Source organism: Schistocerca piceifrons, chromosome 5, assembly GCF_021461385.2.
Source record: "Schistocerca piceifrons isolate TAMUIC-IGC-003096 chromosome 5, iqSchPice1.1, whole genome shotgun sequence".
NCBI lineage: Eukaryota > Metazoa > Arthropoda > Insecta > Orthoptera > Acrididae > Schistocerca > Schistocerca piceifrons.
The window spans coordinates 611412164-611434930 of NC_060142.1; the positions used below are offsets into that span (position 1 = coordinate 611412164).

At 41.2% G+C, this 22767-nt stretch overlaps 1 pseudogene; it reads left to right on the plus strand.

Moving 5' to 3' along the window:
- Nucleotides 1-20644: 20644 nt before the first annotated feature.
- LOC124799507 lies at nucleotides 20645-20762 on the plus strand (annotated as a pseudogene).
- Nucleotides 20763-22767: the final 2005 nt, after the last annotated feature.

Here is a 22767-nt window from a genome sequence, read left to right on the forward strand (position 1 = left end):
TGAATATCCCAAGCTGCATACAGGCGCTGATGTAAATCAAGAGGGACTGTTAAAATATATGCCCGACTGGGACTCCAACCCGGGATCTCCTGCTATCCATCTGAGCCACCAAGGACACAGAGGATACTGCAGGGATTTACCTCTGGCACCACCTCTCGTGAGACCCACATTCGCAACTTATTCGCACTATGTTCATAGTGCCATTGCCCATTATACCCATTACTCTCGGCTTTACTGGCTATTCCCGTAAGAGTTCTGGCACTGTTTGTATATCTGCACAGAAGGAGATGGTCAAATGGCCGGTGATCCTTAACTATATATATATATATACACACACTCCTGGAAATGGAAAAAAGAACACATTGACACCGGTGTGTCAGACCCACCATACTTGCTCCGGACACTGCGAGAGGGTTGTACAAGCAATGATCACACGCACGGCACAGCGGACACACCAGGAACCGCGGTGTTGGCCGTCGAATGGCGCTAGCTGCGCAGCATTTGTGCACCACCGCCGTCAGTGTCAGCCAGTTTGCCGTGGTATACGGAGCTCCATCGCAGTCTTTAACACTGGTAGCATGCCGCGACAGCGTGGACGTGAACCGTATGTGCAGTTGACGGACTTTGAGCGAGGGCGTATAGTGGGCATGCGGGAGGCCGGGTGGACGTACCGCCGAATTGCTCAACACGTGGGGCGTGAGGTCTCCACAGTACATCGATGTTGTCGCCAGTGGTCGGCGGAAGGTGCACGTGCCCGTCGACCTGGGACCGGACCGCAGCGACGCACGGATGCACGCCAAGACCGTAGGATCCTACGCAGTGCCGTAGGGGACCGCACCGCCACTTCCCAGCAAATTAGGGACATTGTTGCTCCTGGGGTATCGGCGAAGACCATTCGCAACCGTCTCCATGAAGCTGGGCTACGGTCCCGCACACCGTTAGGCCGTCTTCCGCTCACGCCCCAACATCGTGCAGCCCGTCTCCAGTGATGTGGCGACAGGCGTGAATGGAGGGACGAATGGAGACGTGTCGTCTTCAGCGATGAGAGTCGCTTCTGCCTTGGTGCCAATGATGGACGTATGCGTGTTTGGCGCCGTGCAGGTGAGCGCCACAATCAGGACTGCATACGACCGAGGCACACAGGGCCAACACCCGGCATCATGATGTGGGGAGCGATCTCCTACACTGGCCGTACACCACTGGTGATCGTCGAGGGGACACTGAATAGTGCACGGTACATCCAAACCGTCATCGAACCCATCGTTCTACCATTCCTAGACCGGCAAGGGAACTTGCTGTTCCAACAGGACAATGCACGTCCGCATGTATCCCATGCCACCCAATGTGCTCTAGAAGGTGTAAGTTAACTACCCTGGCCAGCAAGATCTCCGGATCTGTCCCCCATTGAGCATGTTTGGGACTGGATGAAGCGTCGTCTCACGCGGTCTGCACGTCCAGCACGAACGCTGTTCCAGCTGAGGCGCCAGGTGGAAATGGCATGGCAAGCCGTTCCACAGGACTACATCCAGCATCTCTACGATCGTCTCCATGGGAGAATAGCAGCCTGCATTGCTGCGAAAGGTGGATATACACTGTACTAGTGCCGACATTGTGCATGCTCTGTTGCCTGTGTCTATGTGCCTGTGGTTCTGTCAGTGTGATCATGTGATGTATCTTACCCCAGGAATGTGTCAATAAAGTTTCCCCTTCCTGGGACAATGAATTCACGGTGTTCTTATTTCAATTTCCAGGAGTGTACTATGAACAACAGAAACGTGTGCAGTGAAATGTAACTTACAAGTTACTTAATTTGATGAACTGGTGTCAATTACAATTTTATAACATAAGAATACAAATACAAAGGTACAAAATACATCATTAAAAACATAACAATACAGATAACATTTGTAGTAAAACAGGCTTTACAAAAGAATACAAATAGACATATACATCAATGTTACAGGAATTATGAGATAAGTAAATACATAAAATATCAGAATAACTTTTGGAACATCAACTTTACACATGGGCATTAAAACAAAACAGAATAAATAATATCTAAGCATATTTACAAGGTAAATAACATATTATTAATGCAAATTATATTTGAGGATAACAGTATTCCTCATCATAGTGAATGTAGCTTAGTATTAGAAAAATTCTACAATATAAGTCTTATCAGATAAACATATAAATACAGGAAAAACATAAATACCCAAGGGTACACAAACATATAGCGGAATAATACAAAAGGAAAGGAGATCTCCCTTTGTTCATCATTATTCCCAAAAGTACTATCTATACCTGCTTTCTGTACTTTTTTCGTTTAACTTCTCAATGCATTTCTTCCAATTCATCGCAACTCATTCTCTTATATAGTCTACCCCCTCTTAAGCTAACTGAGCTCAGATGCTAAACTAAGGGACGAGGCAATGCAGCAGCACAAAACTAGTAACACAAACAGCAAGGACAAAAAAAATCAAATTTGCGAAGCAAGCTACAGTAAATCTAAAGTACCAAGCAATTCAACATTACAACTAATATGAGGCAATGCGCAGCAAACAAAAAAATAAATCTGGCTTAGCAGAGTAACACAAATTAAAGTTCAGTAGCACTATGCCTGGCAAACAGCAGCTTATATCTAAACATGACATAGCTCAAGCAGAAAAAATAGTACACTAAAGATAACAATGTAGATAAGGGAAATGTATAATCACATCTTAATGTCTAAGTAATTAAAGTGGTGCACCACAACAACTTATTGTAAAAGAAATATTACCATGTACTTGAAAAGAATATTATGCATGCAGTTACTGTTACTAGTCCCTTCTTATTGTTCTTTCCTTTCCAAGTGCTCCTATTTTCAAGAATGTGGATCACAAAATTATTATTTAATAGATCTGTTGACAGAAAGTGTTCACATTAGCAAATGTATTTAATTTTATTTTATGAAACCAATGCTGCAACACAGCTGGAAACCAGATATTAAACAAAATGAGCAATCTCTTAACTACAAAGACAATAGATGTAAAATGTTTCTAATCATTTCATTAGGCATTTTAGTAAATATCATAAATTATGAGCTCCACAGTATGCTTTCAACAAGGAAATGTCAATAGCGAGGACAATGGCCTCCCCTTTCTTTTTTTCTACCTGTGCCGCTGAAAGGCTAATGGCTTTTTTTTTCGGGCGGCTGTCGCCCAGGTGGGTGTCCGCGACGCATTACGTGCAGGTGGTCACTTAACTTTCTTACGGAAATATTTACGACAGCAGTTTCCGCTATAGTGACAGTCTCACATAAAAATATTTCACAGGTCAAGAATTAGCGTTGCAAATCTGTAGAAAGAAAATCCTATAAATATAAGTATCCAAATAAAATATTCGTCAGCATTGTGATACAGTCACGCATTTACGCACATTTCATAACTCTTAAAGTACGATTCTTGGTTTCCAACATACTTCTTATTCCTCATATACGGTAGCATCATCTTATTGATCATAAACATATCTCAACAGCATAGTACACATCGTCGTCGTAATAATAACATCATAACACCTCAGTCAAATCTCAAAAACGTCGTAGCTTTCTGTAATAATTTCAAAACCTAAAAAAAATTCTCTGCTCATTTCAATAGTGTCATCTACCTCAAACGTACTTTAAAATAATGCTCCCTTACCAAATATATCATTCAAAGCTCTCATAGTATCACAATGGTTCCGAAAAAATATGAACAGTTTACAAAGTACAGACAAAATACAGTTTCATAAGTGTGAAGTTACCCAACTGTGTATTGCGTAAACATGTTACACTGATGTAGTAAAAAAATGTTTATCTCTCAGTTAAATGATTAGATAGCTGTGTAATTTGTGTGTTAGAGAAATATGGTACCGATGTGTAAAGTTGTATAAGCAAATACCTTATTAGCTAGGGTTCCTTGTGGTTGCCACACACATGGTACACAAAGTAAGCGTGTACCCCCCTGAGGATTAATGTAATTATACCCTCAGGTGTTACAGATTACAGCAATGGAATGAAATGTATCATGGAAAAACTTCGTATCATTGTACTTCAAATATCTTTAAAAATAAATGTTTTAAGTACAAAATTAATCACTCAAATGCGTGTCCTGTAGCGCTAAATGTGCGTCTTGCTGTAAGATAATTCTGTGGAAGTGTCGTAATTATCGTCCTCCGAAAGCTAAGTTCTTCAGAAGTCAATGTACTTACCCCATCATAAACGAAAGTGAAATGCTTTGTGTATAGATATCGTAATTATTATGTACATTACTGTGATCAAGAAAATACTATACTGTAAAGTATTGTTGTGCTACGAAAAAGGCCCTCACATTGTAGCTTACCACTAAAAGATGTTTTGCTTTCCAGAAGAATTCAGAAAAACTGTGCGGATATAAAACAGATACACCGCAAAAGCAACATTGTAAATTGTCACTCATTAGTAGCGTCGTGATATAATCGTGTATCTGTCAAAGAAACCAAATGCTAAGTCATCATTAATTCCACAGTAAGTACTTTAAATCCAGAATGTATTTTCAAGCAAACCAAAATGTTGCATTAAAATCTCATAAGCAGTACTGGTAAAGGTTCTAAGTATGTGAGCCTTATAGTCGTTACGTAATCGTGCAACTAACTAGCAAGAATGTACACACACAATAACACTGTGACGTCTGTTCACTATAACAATGCATTCGTCATTTCTGTTTCAATAAGTTCTCTTGGTTCTTGACTGGATATTTAACTTCAAACATTGTTGCATGTTAACAGATTCTAAGTCTGACAAGCATACTAGTAATGTAAAGTGAAAAGTTTTATGGCAATGACAAAGTTAAAAAGCAGATTATCTTTCAATAAACGGTTTTACAAATGAAATGTGGTGTAAACCTTTACTCTTCCTAGTACGCAGAGTTTCAACTTCAACGCAATTATCATGTGCTATACGTCGGATTCTGTAAGGTCCATTGTAAACTAGAAAGAATTTGTGACTCAAGTGTTTCTTCTTATGTGACAATGAATGAGCTTTAATGAGAACTTTCTGACCAATATATAATTTCTTTGCATTTGCTTTACCGTGTAGTTCTCTCCTTTTGTCTGCTGCAGATTTTATATTTTTAAGAGCCAAATCAATTATGTCTTTGTGTCGAAGTTTACATGTATTCGGGAAAGGTACAAGCTCTCTGATTCTGTTCGGTGGTTCTTCATTCTTCAGTACAAGAGTAGGTGGTAAAGCAGTGGAATCATGAGGCATTTCATTCAGCACATTTTGAAATAATTGTAGATATCTGTCCCAATGCTGATGCTTTCTGTGACCATAAAGTCTGCAAAGCTTATTGATTTCTTTCATAATCTGTCAGACGGGTTGCAATGTGGTGAGTACAATGAAATAAAAACAGGTTTGATTTTATGATTCCGAAGCATGCGTGACCAAACAGCAGATCTAAATTGCGGTCTGTTATCTGAAATGACTTTAGCAACGTGGCCAACTTCACGTAAGAAATTTTTAACAAAGGCGTTGGAGACAGATCGTCCAGTGGCTTTACGTAACGGAGTGAAAGAAACAAATTTTGAAGTAAGTTCAACAGTGACTAGAACGTACGAAAATCCATTGGATGTTCTGACAAGCGGTCCCAAGAGATCAACAGCAGCAAATTCTTTTAATTTAGAAGGAATAATAGGAAACAAGTCGTTCGAAGAATATGATAACATTTTCGTGGACCAAAATGTGCGTAGCTGAAATGAATGTACCAAATGAGCTTATTAACAAAATCGTCAGGAATGCAAAGTACCCATAGCTTGTCATCAACAGTGCAGCGTTTGAACAGTATGTTGTTTCTAACCAGATAATAATGCCGAATCTGTGTGTGTGTCTTTTCATGCCATTAGCTCATGGTGTCTTTCCAAATCGGATCTTTATCTTGTTCATGAGCAATGTCCTTTAAAGATGTGGTGATGAAGTTTTCAAAGGCGACTTTCTGAATGTAAAGAATACTGAAATTTTTCTCGAGGTTGTCTTCTGTGGTACTTTTCTCAAGCCCAGCCGGTGCGCGTGACAGTGCGTCCGCAACAATGTTCTCCTTGCCGGGAATGTAGACTATTGTGAAGCGGAATTCTTGCAGAAACAATGCCCAACGTTTTGACCTGTCAAGATTTAATTTTGAAGACATAAGAAATTGTAATGCACGATGATCACTGTATACTTTTACGTGCTTACCAGAAAGAAAGAAATGGAATTTGTTAAATGCCCAAACGATAGCTAACGCTTCTAATTCAGTAACGGAATAATTTTTTTCAGATTTTGTTAGCACTCGGCTAGCAAAAGCAATGGTTTTCTGAATGGTAGTGTCATTTTCTATGGCTTCTTGAAATAAATGGGCACCAAGACCGACTTTAGAAGAATCCGTGCTAAGACAGAAATCTTGTGACAGATCTGGATGAGCTAAGATTGGCGCGTGAAGTAACGCTTCTTTCAAAGAATTGAATTCCAATTGTGCTTGTTCGTCCCAGTTCCAAATAGTATTTTTTCCAGTGAGAGAACAAAGTTTTGGTGTAACAAGAATTTGCATATTCAGAAAACGACGGTAAAAATTTACGAGACCTAGAAAACTGCGGACTTGTCTTTTTGTGGATGGAACTGGAATGGCGCTGATTGCTTCTAACTTTTCAGGATCCGGCTGAATGCCTTCAGAAGAAATAATATGTCCCAAAAACTTCACCTTTGTCCTACCGAATTCAGACTTTTCCAAGTTAACCGTAATTCCAGATTCTGCAAAAATACGTAACAAACTGTTGAGGATGCGATTATGTAGTTCCCATGAAGCTTCTGCTATTAGAATATCGTCCACATATAAGGTGATGTGAAGTTTTAAGAACTCAGGTAATATGGAATTTAGCCAGCGAATGAATGCTGCTGAAGAAATGTTCAAACCAAAGGGAAGTTTCCGAAACTGATAACAAACGCCGAAACAAAGGAAAGCTGTGTATTTTCTACATTCTGGATGAAGTTCGATCTGATAAAAGCTGGATCTGAGATCAATGGAAGACAACACTTTTACACCATTAAAATTTTGAAGAAGTTCTTCCAACGTTTGCGGCCGGTCTGTTTCAGGAATAATGATCGTATTGTTTTGTCTCGAATCTAAGACAAGCCTGATCGATCCATTTTTCTTCTCAACAACATGTAATGGATTGTTGTATGAGCTTACTGTCTGCTCAATAATGCCCTCGTCAAGCATAGATTGTATATCTGTTCTAACACGGTCCCTATAATGTGCTGGAATTACATATGGTCTAACACAAAATTTAGTATGCTCACGAACACGAAATTGGTATTGAAATCCCTTGATTGTTCCTGTTTTATGAGTAAAAACTGTGGAATGTTCTTGTAAAATCTCAAAAAGGTCCTGCCTATCAGTGTCATTACAATTCTCAATTGTTAGAATTTTATTCTGAATTAACTCAATAATTTCAAATATGCCGTCGATATCATCCCTGTCAGTTCTTGCAGAGTGATTGTTAGTGTCTAGTTCCGTAGAAAATTCCGAACTGTTGTCCAACAGAAGGTAAAGCCGATTGATTTCTTCGTCATGGTTTGAGAGCCAATCTTCAAATTTCAAAGCTATTGACTTCCTTTCCTTCTCTAAACTTATTTCAGCATCGTGAAAGTTTAAGATTGCTTTGAATTCATTCAAAAAGTCTACTCCCAATATAATTTCCGTCGACAATAATGGAACAATAAGAAAGTTCGTAGAGAAGCTGTGGCTTTGACAAAAGAATTCTAAGTTGGTTTGTTGGCGTACATCTACACTTTTTCCAAAGATTGCACCTTGTAATTTAATCTTACGTAACGGAAGTGTGGGGCAATCGTTCGATTTGTTGCATTTGCTAAAGGCTGTTTCACTAATTACTGAGATGGGACTGCCAGAGTCAAGTACTGCCGTAAATTTTACGTCATTTACAGTAATGTGAATCACAGGATATGCAATGTTGTTAAGTTTTACGTCGTGTTCCTGGAGTAAGATGTCCTTAATGTCTTCCATTTTTACGTAATTACTAGCTACGGCAGCTGCGTCATCAGTTTCATAAGTACGTTTTGTTGCTGCCAGCGGTGTGAGTCATTGCCTATTGTCTCTTTGTTGGCGCGCGTCGTTATTGGGATTTGGAGACCTAACTTCTACAAATTCACCGTGACGAGAGGGCCCTGCTCTGTTTGAATCCCGCCAGTTCTGATGCAATTCGGGTCTGTCGTTACGATCATATCGTCTGTCGTCATGTCGGTAGATTCCATAGTTTCTTTCTTGTCGGTCACATGGTGGAGAATTTCTCCCTGAATCGTAACTGCGCGCTGGTCCGTTGCGTCTAAAGTTATTCTGTCTCCCTTGATAGTATTTATTTTGGTTCCCATATTGTCCGTTTCTCTTATTGTCCCTGTGATAGTCATTACCACAGAGAGGTGATCTTTCCCTGTAGTTATTACTACTCTGCCAACGGTTGTCATACGGGTGGTATCTGTTTTGGTCACGATTTGTGTTGTGAGAATAGCCTTGTCGTGTCAAGTTATTACTTCTTTCATCGCGGAATTGCGACGGATGTGACCTGTAATTGTTGTGTTCCTGGTTTTGCGTTCCGCGATTGTCAGTGTCAATTTCTAATTCTTGTAAGAGTCCCTGAAATGCTGCAATGTCGTCTTTGCAACGTCCTGCCAAAATAATATGTCGTAAATGTTCAGGCAGTTTGATTAAGCGAATGTGGATGAGTTCTGAGGGGCTGTATGGGTTTGAAAGATACTGATTCTTATGCAACATGTCTTCAAAATATTTCATAAGACTGGAAAATTCAGATTCTTCGAAACGTTTCATCATTATGATGCTATGTTTTACTCGGTCTTGTGTGGCTTGAGACCAATATGCTGAGAGGAAGGCATGGTAAAACTCTCCTTCACTGTGGCAATCGTGAATAACCGATCGCATTCTTACAGCTGGTTCATTCTCCAAGTAGCCACACATAAATTCTAATCTGTGTTCTAACGACCAGTTGGGAGGAAAACAATGCGAGAATTGATGGAGCCATGCTTGTGGATGAATGTCGTTGCCAGAATTCTTAAATGTTTTGAATTTACGTGTAGTAATGAACAGCTTATAGTCAAAATCATCATGTCGGCGAGTCGCATATCGGTCATTGTTAGGTCGTGTCGGCCGTTCCATCTCAAAATCGGTGCACATTGCCAATTTCTTTCATAACTTCCGAAATGCCCTGTGTTATTATTTTGTGGTTGTTCCGTATTTCTGTGTCCCTCTTTCCATATTGGGGCGTGAGTATCCTCTGAAATACGTAATTCTTGTATTACCTGTGTTAGCTGATCTTGTACTTCCCGGATTTCTCTTTTGTACTTTGTATTGATTTGATTTTGATTCTGTTTGAATTTTCTAATTTGTTCATACTCTTCTGTGTCAGTGAAGGCTACAGGTCTTGTGTCATTCAGATCATCATCTACCTTTGTAGATAAGTTAGTGACCTTATCCGAAAGTTCGGCTACTTTCTCCGTTAGTGAACACATTTCCTCAGTGTGTTTTTCTGAACCAAGTTTCAGAGTGTCCATTTGTGTTGAAATCGTATCTACTGTGTCCTTTAAGTTTTCTTGAGTTTTTGCAAGTTGCGTAACCGAATCGGTAGATGCAACTGAGTCAATTTTAGCTTGCAAGGTGTTGTGATTTTCATGAACAATAGTTTGCAGTTCTTTTATGGCTGCTTCATGATTCTGTAATGCATTTTCATGACGCGAAAAAATAGGTTGGAAATGCTCACAAATTTGTGTTTTTACGTCATTACAGACTTTTTGACATTTCGATTCGATGTTATGTAACTCAGTAGTTAAATCTTCACGTGTTTGTTCAAGCGTGGTGTGAAGATTTTGTTCCATTGCTGTGTTTGTCTCTGATGTTGTTCCATTGTGTCTAACTTCTGAAGCTTTTCCTGTGTTTGTCCCATTTGTTGTATTAATTGTAATAACAATGCATTGGTGTCTGAAACATGTTCCTCAGTGCTTTTCGGCAGTGAATTTGCACCGGCAACATTCACATTTTGACAAACAGGAAATGTGTCTTGACTTATTTGAGAAAACGGTGAGGACGCAAAACCTGAATCTACAGTATTTGCAAAATTGTGTCCTGTCATTTCGGATTCCTGAGGCGAGCTGTTGCTGACCGATCGATCGATAATGCTTCCCTCTTCACTAATTGTTTCACTGTCCACGCCATTGTTTGCCGCCCGCTCCATTTCCCTATGCACAATTACCAAATTACTACTTTGAACATCAGTTAATTCATTACTCGGTGGCGCTAACGCACCGCTTTCATTTTCACTGTCATTTCTCAGTTTACTTTGGAGTCTAGTATTACGTTTTTCACACGCCATTATTGTCACAGTATTTCACACGACAACACAGAAAAACACAATTTCAAGATCAAAAATAAGAGAACACATTAACATAGCACTGAAAATAATATCTAGTTAATTGCAGCTGCGAAATACTTGGTGCAGATCTACATGCATGCCACAACTGTTTTACTGTACAACAATGAAGACTGCAACTACAAAGGAGATTTTCTCTACAATTACGCGCTAGCAATAAACAAAATCTACACTAATTATACAAACTACAACAAAAAATCAGAAGATTCCAGTGAGGTATCCTCGGCTAAGGGTCGACATATGAAACGTCCCCTTTGAACAATTTATACAAGACTGTGCTTAAACTGACACACAATATTTTGTTAGCGCAACGCAATCTGACTTTCAAAATTCCCTACAAAAGAATGGCCCTGACTAACATTAAACTATACCTTTCACAAATCACTTACCTCACAAAAATCTTCGCTGCTCAAGCTACTGCAATACAGCGAGCGCCACTACTGCCAGCTAAATAAAAGAATCAAACTATGGAAGGCACTAACCACTGATAGGGATAGTTAGCAAATGAAAGATATTAATAGAGAACAAACAATGTATTTACCTTGATATCATCATATATAAATATAGCAGTTCATGACAAATTTCAAAACTCCGCCATCTCTCTCCCCACATCCACCACTGCTGGCAGCTCACATCCAACTGTGCAACGCTACGCGCTGTTCACATCCAGCTGCTGCTGCCCAACACTACAATGGCGAGTATTACAACAATGCAAAGCAGCCACAAACTGCACACAGCACAGCCAGTGATTTTCATACAGAGGTGGCGTTATCAATAAAAAAACCTAAACAGCCTACTTACACCGTCATCGAACCCATCGTTCTACCATTCCTAGACCGGCAAGGGAACTTGCTGTTCCAACAGGACAATGCACGTCCGCATGTATCCCGTGCCACCCAACGTGCTCTAGAAGGTGTAAGTCAACTACCGTGGCCAGCAAGGTCTCCGTATCTGTCCCCCATTGAGCATGTTTGGGACTGGATGAAGCGTCGTCTCACGCGGTCTGCACGTCCAGCACTAACGCTGGTCCAACTGAGACGCCAGGTGGAAATGGCATGGCAAGCCGTTCCACAGGACTATATCCAGCATCTCTACGATCGTCTCCATGGGAGAATAGCAGCCTGCATTGTTGCGAAAGGTGGATATACACTGTACTAGTGCCGACATTGTGCATGCTCTGTTGCCTGTGTCTATGTGCCTGTGGTTCTGTCAGTGTGATCATGTGATGTATCTAACCCCAGGAATGTGTCAATAAAGTTTCCCCTTCCTGGGACAATGAATTCACGGTGTTCTTATTTGAATTTCCAGGAGTGTATATATATATATGAAGATGGTATCTGTTCTTTTGGACATGTCGGAAATATTCTATTCTATAATGAATTGGTGGCTGCGTTATTCCCTCTTCCACCAGTAATCTATCGAGCCCAATGTATGGAAACCATCATAGGTCACATTCATCTACAAGAAGGGTATAGAAGTAATCCACAAAGCTACTGTCTGATATCTTTCTATTCAAATGCTTATAGAATCTTGTAATATATTCTGAGCTCAAATGTAATGAGATATCTCGAACAGAACGACCTCCTCCATGCCAATCAGCATCTATTCCGAAATCATCGATCATGTTGAAGTGTTCATTTTTTTCTCTTATTTAACAAATGCTTCAACTTATCCATAATCGGATAAAGGCTATATGCTCGTAATAAAATTTCATAAAATATGTCCTTATCAACAAACCAGATTATACATTAGTATACACCACAAATACTCGTATAATATCGAATCGATGGGTATGGCATCGATCTTGGCAGCCATACATTTAGCAGAAAGTTTATTGAAGCATCGCCAATTCCAAGTATTTTTACCAGAGAAGAATTCTTCAGATCCGGTTTCTTTCATAAAAGATTTTAGGGGTTTCCTGCACACGTCTTGGAGCGAAAGACAGAAGATTCAGTTCACAAGACATATACCAGGTGAGACAGCCTTGTGAGCGACTGAAAGTGCTGGAAATTGTACGACGTACGGTCAGTTTCAGAAATCGTTCGTGAGCATTTATTGGTCACGATGCATGCAAGCGTTACTTAGAAAGGAACTTTTTAACCTGAAAATATACATCATAACGCAAGACAGTTTAAAAAATTCAAGAAGGGATACTCTCTACTGGGATGATCCTGTAACCTATACAGATGTCGAGCGAATTTTTAAGGCTAAAATGCATATCAATACCATCAAAAAATTAATTACAATTCCAGATAATAACCGGAAGCGTTTTTTATCATTCACTGATTCGAAGAATTTGATCCAGTAAGACTCTGAATATGGCAGCAATAACGGTGGCGTTCAGGCTGTCAGTCAACACAGCGATGTGAACACACTAATCTCGCCGCATTTGTACAGGTGTCAGAGAATTAACAATGGTAGGTTCAACCCATGGTATCTCGGTAAACGTATTTGACCCCACAATACTCAACGGCACTCGCAGTATCGAAATCAGCGGCACACAAACTCAGGCAGCAAGCTACCAATTAAACTCACAATCGCTGCTGTAGACTGGTGACCAACGCTGCACCTCCATGGAATTGATCAGCATCAGAATACCACACCATTCGATGGCTGACGCAGTAGAAGACGCCTTTCAGCGACGAGTGAAGCATCAAAGTAGATGCAGTTTAATCCTTCTCCGTGATAACAATTTGTGGATGTGAAGGGGCCGCTATTTCTAATGAACAACTTCACGTGTTGAGAGGCAATGAAGACGTAGACATTAGGCATGAGCTATGGGATGATTCTGACTAATTCACAGAACCCACACAAGAAACTGTGAAGGTAGTGGTTAATGCTACAGTGGGTGGAATTCCGACTACTTACAAGGTAGATCTTTGAAATCGTTCCTCTCTTTCCTGTGCTTATTAATCTATTCGTAGACAGATCTTTCACCATGAGAAACGTACAGCTGCAAGTGTAAAACAAAGGTGTACAACAGAGATTTTCCAGAATGAGATTTTCACTCTGCAGCGGAGTGTGCGCTTATATGATAACTTCTTGGCAGATTAAAACTGTGTGCTTGACCGAAACTCGAACTCAGAACCTCTGTTTTTCGCGAGCAAGTGCTCTACCATCGAGTTACCCATACATTACTTTCTACTACTCCATGCAGCTCATATGCAAGCACACTCCGCTGCAGAGTGAAAATCTCATTCTGGCTGTGGCTAAGCCATGTCGCCACAGTGTCCTTTCTTCCAGGAGTGCTAGTTCTGCAAAGTTTATACAAGAGTTATTGTGTAGTTTGGAAGGTAGGAGACGAGGTAGTGGCAAAATTGAAGCTGTGAGGATGGGACCTGAGTCATGTATGAGGATCTTAGTTGGTAGCACCCTTTCCCGCGAATAGCGAATGTCCCGAGTTCCAATCTCGGTCCGGCACACAATTTTAATTTACCAAAAGGTTCAATAGAGGTTTTGTGCCATTATATATTATTTTTAGACATTCTGTTTCTTCTGTATATTCTACTACCTATAAGTATATAGTATATATCCGTAAGTCAAACGCTTTCTTGAAATCTTGGAATATGAAATGCATCAGTTGCCTTTCATCAATGGTTAACAGTCAGGCAGTCGCAGTATTTCTCGATTAGCGAAAACATTTAACTCATAACGTACCTATGATCATTAAGAAAAGTAAGATTGTATGTGGTATGAAGCAGATTTGTGCCTGAATTGAGGATTTTTTTTTAGTATGGAGGCTGCATGTTATTTTGGACATCGACTGATGTAGAAGTAAATTTAAGTGTGTCCCAGGGAAGTATGCTGGGACCATGCTGTCCATTTTATATACGAGGGTGAGTCAAATGAAAACCTTAAATTTTTTTTAATATAATTTATTGTGCGGTATTTCAACATGATCTCCCTCACGCTCAATGCAAGTCCTCCAGCGCTTACAAAGTGCATAAATTCTTTTAGAAAAAAATTCTTTTGGTAGTCTGCGCTAACATTCATACTCCGCCTGGTGTAACTTTTCAACAGAACGGAAGTTCTTTCCTTCCATTGCGTCTTTGAGTGGTCCAAACGTATAGAAATCACTTGGGGCAAGGTCTGGTGAGTATGGTGGATGAGGAAGACACTCAAAATTCAGGTCTGTGATTGTTACAACTGTTGTACAGGCAGTGTGGGGTCTTTCATTGTCATGTTGCAAAACGACACCTGCTGACAGCAATCCACGTCGCTTTGATTTGATTGCAGGCAGTCGATGAATTTCAATAGGTTTCACATCGTCACTACGCAAAAATCGGATAACAGAACGCTGTTCTTCCCTGGTGCAAGTCGTAAGTAGGGCGGCCATCTTTATACTAATACTGCGACTGTATGTGTGCATCTGCACTATGCTGCCACCTACAGGCCATTCTGCACGGCCGGCCGGTGTGGACGAGCGGTTCTAGGAGCTTCAATCTGGATCCGCGCGACCGCTACTTTCGCTGGTTCGATTCCTGCCTCGGGCATGGATGTGTGTGATGTCCTTAGGTTAATTAGGTTTAAGTAGTTGTAAGTTATAGGAGACTGATGCCCTCAGAAGTTACGACCCATAGTGCTCAGAGCCGTTTGAACCATTTTGAATCATTCTGCACGCTGTTTGTAGCACGCTTACTAACTTACAGGATAACGGGGCGAAATTTCGATTTGTTATTACAAATTTAAGGTGTTCATTTGTCTCACCCTCTTACTAATGACATTGCGGACCATAATAATAGTAGCTTCAGTCTTTTTGTAGACGATGCAGCTGTCTATAGCGCTGCAGTCTTTGAAGAAATTTATAAATAATCAGTCAGATCTTGATAAGATATTAAAGTTTGCAAAGTTTAGCAACTTTCTTTAAATCGGGAATGTGACACTGTGCATTTCACAGAACTAAAAACCGTCGTATCCTGTGCCTATAATTTCCACGCGATCTGTCAGCTCTTCCAAATAAGTGAGTGTAACACTTCATCAGGGCATGAAAATGTAGGATCATATAGGCTCAATTATATGTAAAACCAGAGGCGGACTTCGTTTTATTGGTAGAGTACCAGCGAATACTATCAGTCCACAAAAGAGGTAGCTTACACACCGCACGTGCGACCGAATCTAGAGTAATGCACAAGTGTGTGCGATGCGTAACAAATAGGACTGACCGTGGACAATGAACGTATACAGAAAAGGGCAACACGAAAGGTCACAGGTTTTTCCAACCCGTCGATGAGACGCTGAAGAAACTGAACTAGGAGACTCTTGAAGACTGTCCCGAAAAAGCCTACTTACAAAATTTAATGAAGCTGCTTTAAATGACGACTCTAGAAATATAGCTGGGGTTTCAATAAGTGATGCTGTACGTTTTTCTGAGAGCAGATTTGTTTTATGCGTGATTCCAACATTTTATTTTATGCTACACTCTTTTGGCTACCAAACCTTATATTTAAACTTAATCTCCGTTCAATGCCACAGACGTACGCTACCTTACTGGGAGGACCTCTATGCCCGCATGATACCACTCTGCTGGTCGACGTTGGTGACCACGACGTGCTGGCTCAGTAACCTCCACAGCGTTCATGTGCTTCTTACTGTGGAATACAACCTTCACTGACCCGAAGAGATGGAAGTCGGACGGTGCGAGTTCCGGGTTGTAGTGCCCATGAGGAAGATCAGTCCAGTGACGGTTTGTGAGCTCCTCTCGGGGGGTGCAGACTAGCGTTGTCATGGAGAAGGAGAAGTCCGTTTTCCTTTTTGTGGGAGCGTACTCGATGAAGTCGTTTCTTTAATTTCCTGAGGGTAATGCAGCTTTGTGTGGCTGGTCGGCACGCGAGGATTGGACACGTTTGTGCGATCTTCTTGCAGTGATGACAGACGCCTCGTTGAAAGACTCACCATGCTTTAGTTCACTTCCACGTCTACACAGATGTTCTGCAAGTGCCTATAAAAATCTGTGATACTCTGGTTTTCCCCCAAAAGAAACTGAATGACGGCAATGGCTCCATCCTGTTGGACGTAACTGTAGTCTCTTACTCCTCCGTAAATTCTGTCACAAATAGTTTCAAAATGTTGGTTATTTAACGCGCCGAAGTCAGTGTCTGATGGAAGAAGACGGGATTAATAACGCGGCGTGCAGACACTGCATACTAAGAGCCTACCTTCCGATCATGCAATGCTGTTTTGTGAAGTTACGGGGATTCTCCGCTGACTATAATCTGACAGTGTGAGTTGACATAACCACTGAGGTGAAACCAGGGTTCATCACACATAAAGAACAGATCCATCTCCGAGCCATTAATTGTAATATCAGTGAACAGCCACTCACAAAACTAGAGGTGCTGGTTTTGATGCACGAACAACTGACACTCGGTAGGGATGCATATGGAGGTTCAGGTGGAGTGTTTGTCCTTTTGATCTACGTGATATGCCGGTCTCTTTGCGACGGGCGTCGGTTTGCTTTGGCAGTACTCTGAAGCATTTTCTGGTGAACTGCAGCCACATTTCCTGGTCTGCGGGCTCGTTTCGGAATGGTTTTTTCCTTCTTCAAACCAGATCTTGTCAGACGGCATTTTGGGACAAGGCGTTGCATGGCACTCTTTGCTTGCACCATGATACCATTAAACTTCTCAGCAAACAGTTGTCCACACCATTTCCATGTCTTTGTTCTCACGTTAATTTCCACAATAAACACACACTGCTTCGCTGTGTGTACCATCGTCCACTTTGCACTATTCCACTCACACTGACACAGCCCGTAAAACGCTATTAACTGGTATGGATCACATAGCGGGCGCACATCTGCTGTGCGCGTTAAGGACTGCTATTTTATGCATGTGTTCACATCCAGTCGTATCCACTCGTCTGGGCTACTTTTATTTATGCCACCCCGTACAACAGCCTACTTACCGCTCCCTTAGGGATCACGAGGACAACGTTAGGTTCACTACAGTGTGCTCGGAGGAATTTAAACATTATTCTCGGGATCCATACGTGAATGGTACAGGAAAAACCGTAATTATTGACACAATGGATCGTGCTCTCTGCCATGCGATTCACAGTGGTTTGCAAAGTATAGCTGTAGATGCAGAAGTACAGATGTAGATTTCGGTTTTACCTACAGCAGCTGCGTGGCTGCAAACAGTGCGGTACCAGGCATCAGTTACAAAACTTTCTTCTTGTCATTAAGTATGTTCATAGCCGAAGTCTGAAATATAGTATTCAGCAGTCTTCCATCAGCTACCTCGAACAAGAGCCTATCTCAACAGAAGTCAAATTGCCTCAAAAATAGGATCAAACTATACCGCAGCAGGAGTGAAGACACCTGGGATTCAGCGAAAATTAGCAAGGTCAAACCTGTATCATAATTTTTTACACATCATCTCGGGTTTTTTAACCGATCAAACGAATTATTTACAAAAAATTCCGTGTCACGTAATTATACATTTCAATTATACGATGTCCAACAATAATCTTCATGCTACTTCTCCAAGTGCACGCGTTCGCAGAGCGCCAATCTTTGTTCTGGTCATCATTTTCTTTAAGTTCTGCTTCTGCACAAAGAAATCGTGCCTCTCCTACATTTCTTCGTTTCTGCTTCATATGTTCCGTCTTTAACAAAAGAGATTTAACTTCTGTCACTATGAGCTGGAACACAATTTCTTTTTCCCAGTCTTTAGTGACCATTCAGCAAACCGACTCTTGTCCTACCGAGGAGCACAACTACCGTGTAAATGAAGACAACGACGTAACCGTTCTGAAGTAGGTAGCAATAAACTTGACGTAGATAACGGCGAGCTCAGACCCCTGTGCAAGCTACAAAAACTGAAACACGTACCCTTAGGAATTCTACCTCTCCCTCCCCCTCACCCATGAACCATGGAGCGTGCCGTTGGTGGGGAGAGGCGTGCCTCAGCGATACAGATAGCCGTACCTTGGATGCAACCACAACGGACGGGTATCTGTCAAGAGGTCAGGAAGACGTGTGGTTCCTCAAGAGGGGCAACAGCCTTCCCAGTAGGAGCAGGGGCAACAGTCTGGATGACTGACTGATTTCGACTTCTAAAATCAAGGAAAGCGGCCTTGCTCTGCTGGTACTGAGAACGGCTGAATGCAAGGGGAAGACACGACCGTAATTTTTCCCAAAGGGCATGCAGCTCTGCCGTACGGTTAAATGATGAAAAGGAATTTGTGGCGCAACAATCTAGGAGAAGGCATCGGTTGATAGGGCGCATCAAAGGACACCTTTTTAGTAGTGTAGCAAAGTTTTTTTTGAGGTGGTGGTGGGGGGGGGGTAGGGAAGAGGGTTGAAATGGTGGGGGGAGGCCAAGAGATGAATACAGCAAGCATATTCAGAAGAATGTCGGTTGCAGCAGTTGCAGAGGAAGTGGCTTCCACAGGGTAGAGTAGTATAGAGGGTTGCATCGAACAAGTCCTCGGACTGAAAACCATACCGCAAACAGAAAGTGGACTGAGGTGTTGTTTCATAAGTTCACAGACTTTTTATGTAAATTTGCATTATTATAAATTATTTAACAAAGTTTCACACATGTATAAAGTAAAACTATTGAGGAATTTTCTACTAAAACATAAAACACTGCTATTATTTAGCGCGAAATGACCGTTCGTGTTTCTGGAAGTAATATGCAAGGTCTACATTCATCTTCGAAGACATGTCCTAAAGAGCAAGTGTTTGTTGTTCATGTCTTTACGTGTGGTTGTGTTGCGCATGCGCTTACGTTGTCCTTTACTTCATGTTAATAGCTTCAGTAAAAGTGCAGTTATGGGCACCTATAAAGAACGTTATCTGTAAGGGCTGACTTTTAACGGGTTTTATGAGGCAACATTTTACTAAGAACCTGTCTTCACGCGAAAAGATATGCGGCGAAATGTTTCTCATTACAAATTTTATCTCACTAAGCAGTTTTCTTATCCCATTTAGAAGTAACCGGCACTTTTTATCTATAGGCAATAATGAATACGTCGTAACAGACCAAATAATATCAGCTGTCTCTTGTGGTAAGAAATGGCTCAGAAACACGTTTGAAACTTTTCCATATACATGGTTATTAATAATTATTGCATACGACCTCATTAATAAAGTTGTTCATAGAGGATATGTGCAATTAAGGAATAAGACTTGCGGAGACACATTTACGTAGAGTAATACAAGCAGCCCTTCCCTATGTCAGATGCCAGTCTCCTTCTAATAGATTTTCCTGTATTCATACATTTGTATTATCGTTTTATGTCTCTTCTTCGATATGAGTAGTAGATTTAGGTGTTCATAACCAAATGATAAAGTTGTCTATTATTCATCCCACTGTTCCAGAGATTTTAACTTTTCCTGTCAAAATCCTTTTACCTCTAAAGAGATCTACTGTGAAGAATGAAATAGCTTTGAAGGTTAATTTGGAGTTGTGATATCAATAGAGTTGGTTTGGTTGGTTTGTGTTCTTGAAGGGATCAGACTCAATAGAGTTCTTAGGAGCTGTATAGTCTATGTCTTCCGGTTCACAGCAGAACAATTGTCATTTCTCTGGTCTGAATTATTAAAACCAGTTCCAACGGACAACTATGTTTAACACCCAACGGCAATAAAGTGATTTTAGTATTTGTATAAAAGTTCATATTTCACACTCAAAGACACGTGCGAAATGGAGAAATGGTAACTACATGCCTGTATTGAACGCATACTGCATGAACGTAGCTGCATAATATTCTACTGTGTCATACTTAGATGTTAATATTTAAAAATGCACAAACCTATCGTCTTTCATTATTTTAATTATTCTCATTGTATTTCGCATTATTCAGGGACTCGTCTACTTGAATTTGTAGTACAGGACTAAATGTTCCTCTGACATCCGATGCTGAAGTAATTTACTTGCAACTTGTTTCATTAGAGCGTGGCATTAGCTCTAATACCAAAGTCAGCGTACTGCTTCTTTCTTTGTTTTGATTCAGGATACGCATCTATCAGTTGATCGAATAAAAACAAAGATAAAATTGCAAATTAAATACAGAAATTCTTATGCTTAAGGCCGTGAATGCACTATGACAGAATAAAACTTTTCTGTTAATGAAACGCTAGGTCACAAGCTTCGAGGCAACGGCAAAGTGCAAATTTTCGTATAGGGCATAATGTGGGTGCTATACTATGTCAGAGGGCAACGGCCTTGCCGCAGTGGATACACCGGTTCCCGTCAGATCACCGAAGTTAAGCACTGTCGGCTGCGGCCGGCACTCGGATGGGTGACCGTCCGGGCCGCCATGCGCTGTTGCCATTTTTCGGGGTGCACTCAGCCTCGTGATGACAACTGAGGAGCTACTCGACCGAATAGTAGCGGCTCCGGTCAAAGAAAACCATCGTAACGACCGGGAGAGCGGTGTGCTGATCACACGCCCCTCCTATCCGCATCCTCATCTGAGGATGACACGGCGGTCGGATGGTCCCGATGGGCCACTTGTGGCTTGAAGACGGAGTGCTTTTTAAACTATGTCAGAGGCAAAAGTAGTCCCGCATCAGTAATATGAACCTTCAGTCACAAAAGAACTGCATTCTGTTTGAAATGAGAAAGCACTTTTAAAAATTGCAGTACTTACAACTTAAATATTACAACATTTACAGGAAATGATCGTTCTGCTCCTCTAACCTATCTTATGCTCGTTCTCGGACTCACCTTACACAGAGTAGAACCGTCGATTGTTTCAATACACCCAGGATATGTTATCTTTAGTAGGTTCTTCTTTTAGGGATAGTTCCGCACAGTAAATCTATCCGGAGAACGTGGCGGCAACACAGCAATTTTTCTATTCTATCAAGTTCTCTTTGTGAGTCAACAAATGCTGCAGATGAACCTGAGGATGTCGCATGGCCTTTGGATACGACTTCACTGTGCTCTTTTTATTTCCCACTTAATTTCAACAGTGGTACAATGTCATACGCGGTCATTCTCGATCAGAAACGATCCGGTTTAACAGCCGTTCCTTTATGAGTTCAGCCTCGTCGGGTGCGTGCGGAATTTGCTAAGGTCTTTTAAATACAGAAAACTGTAACCAATCATTTTTTGAAACAAATATTAATTCCATGAACCGGTTTTCGAACTTTTTCTGGCTCAAGATGAAATATGGTAGTACCAGAGCCAGCACCCAGAATTAACCTTTGAAACAGCTATGTATCCAGCAGTACACCATCTAAAGGTAAGACTAAAAAGGTTCGGAAACCAGAACACGGAATAATTTACTATGTCAGAAAAGTGACTGGTAACAGTTTTCTGCGGGCGTATTTACGTTTATACGTATTTACTCCACAGATTACTGGACAGAGGACGCACAGTGTGTTTCCCAAACTTATTTCCACGTGCGGAGGAAACTTCTGTCATGAAATTTTAACCCTGGATAGATAATGCTAGTTGGAGCCAGAATTACTAATGTTGTGTAGGTTGAGAACGCACCATTTTTAACTACGGAAACTCGGCGCCACACGCTCCGTTTGGCTGTGGGATTGCCCTCTCGTTGTCCCTCGGTTGACGGGCAGTGCAATGGTTGCCGGTTCACTTAATGAAATTGGTACAGAAAGGTCCTAAATTCAGTATCATTCCATTCCTACTGCGTTTCTTTCCAACAGCCATAAAACTCTCAGGAAATGAATATTAGTTGGATTTCCATATCCATTAGTCATACATTATGATCAAACCCTGTAAAAGGGGTAGCGTTATATGACAGTTGTGGAAGAAAGGCACGTTTATAACATGTATGCTAGAGGAGCAGTTCCCCAAAGAATAGTGCTATATAGTGTTTTTTCCCGTGAAGGACTATTTGTTCTGCTGGGGGTAGTATTATACATGGCGCCTGGTGGCAGGACCTTTTACAACACTAAAAAATCCAGAAGTATCATAGTACAGTTGTACACATCTGCCAGCCACGGTGGCCGAGCGGTCCTAGCCGCTTCAGTTCGGAACCGCGCGACTGATACGGTCGCAGGTTCGAATCCTGCCTCGGGCATGGATGTGTGTGGTGTCCTAGGTTAGTTAGGTTTACGTAGTTTTAAGTTCTAGGGGACTGATGACTCCAGATGTTAAGTCCCATAGTGCTCAGAGCCAAGCCAGTTGTACATATCACGGATAGGTTGGGTTCTTTCAAAGGATTATGAAGGTTTTAGGACCACGAATTTCTTATAGCTGTTAGAAAGATAGAGCAGTAAAAGTAGTAATACCTACGGTTCAAACTATTATTGAAAATAGACAAATGAACAGTTCATGCGTTATAGGGAAGTAAAACAGAGGATAA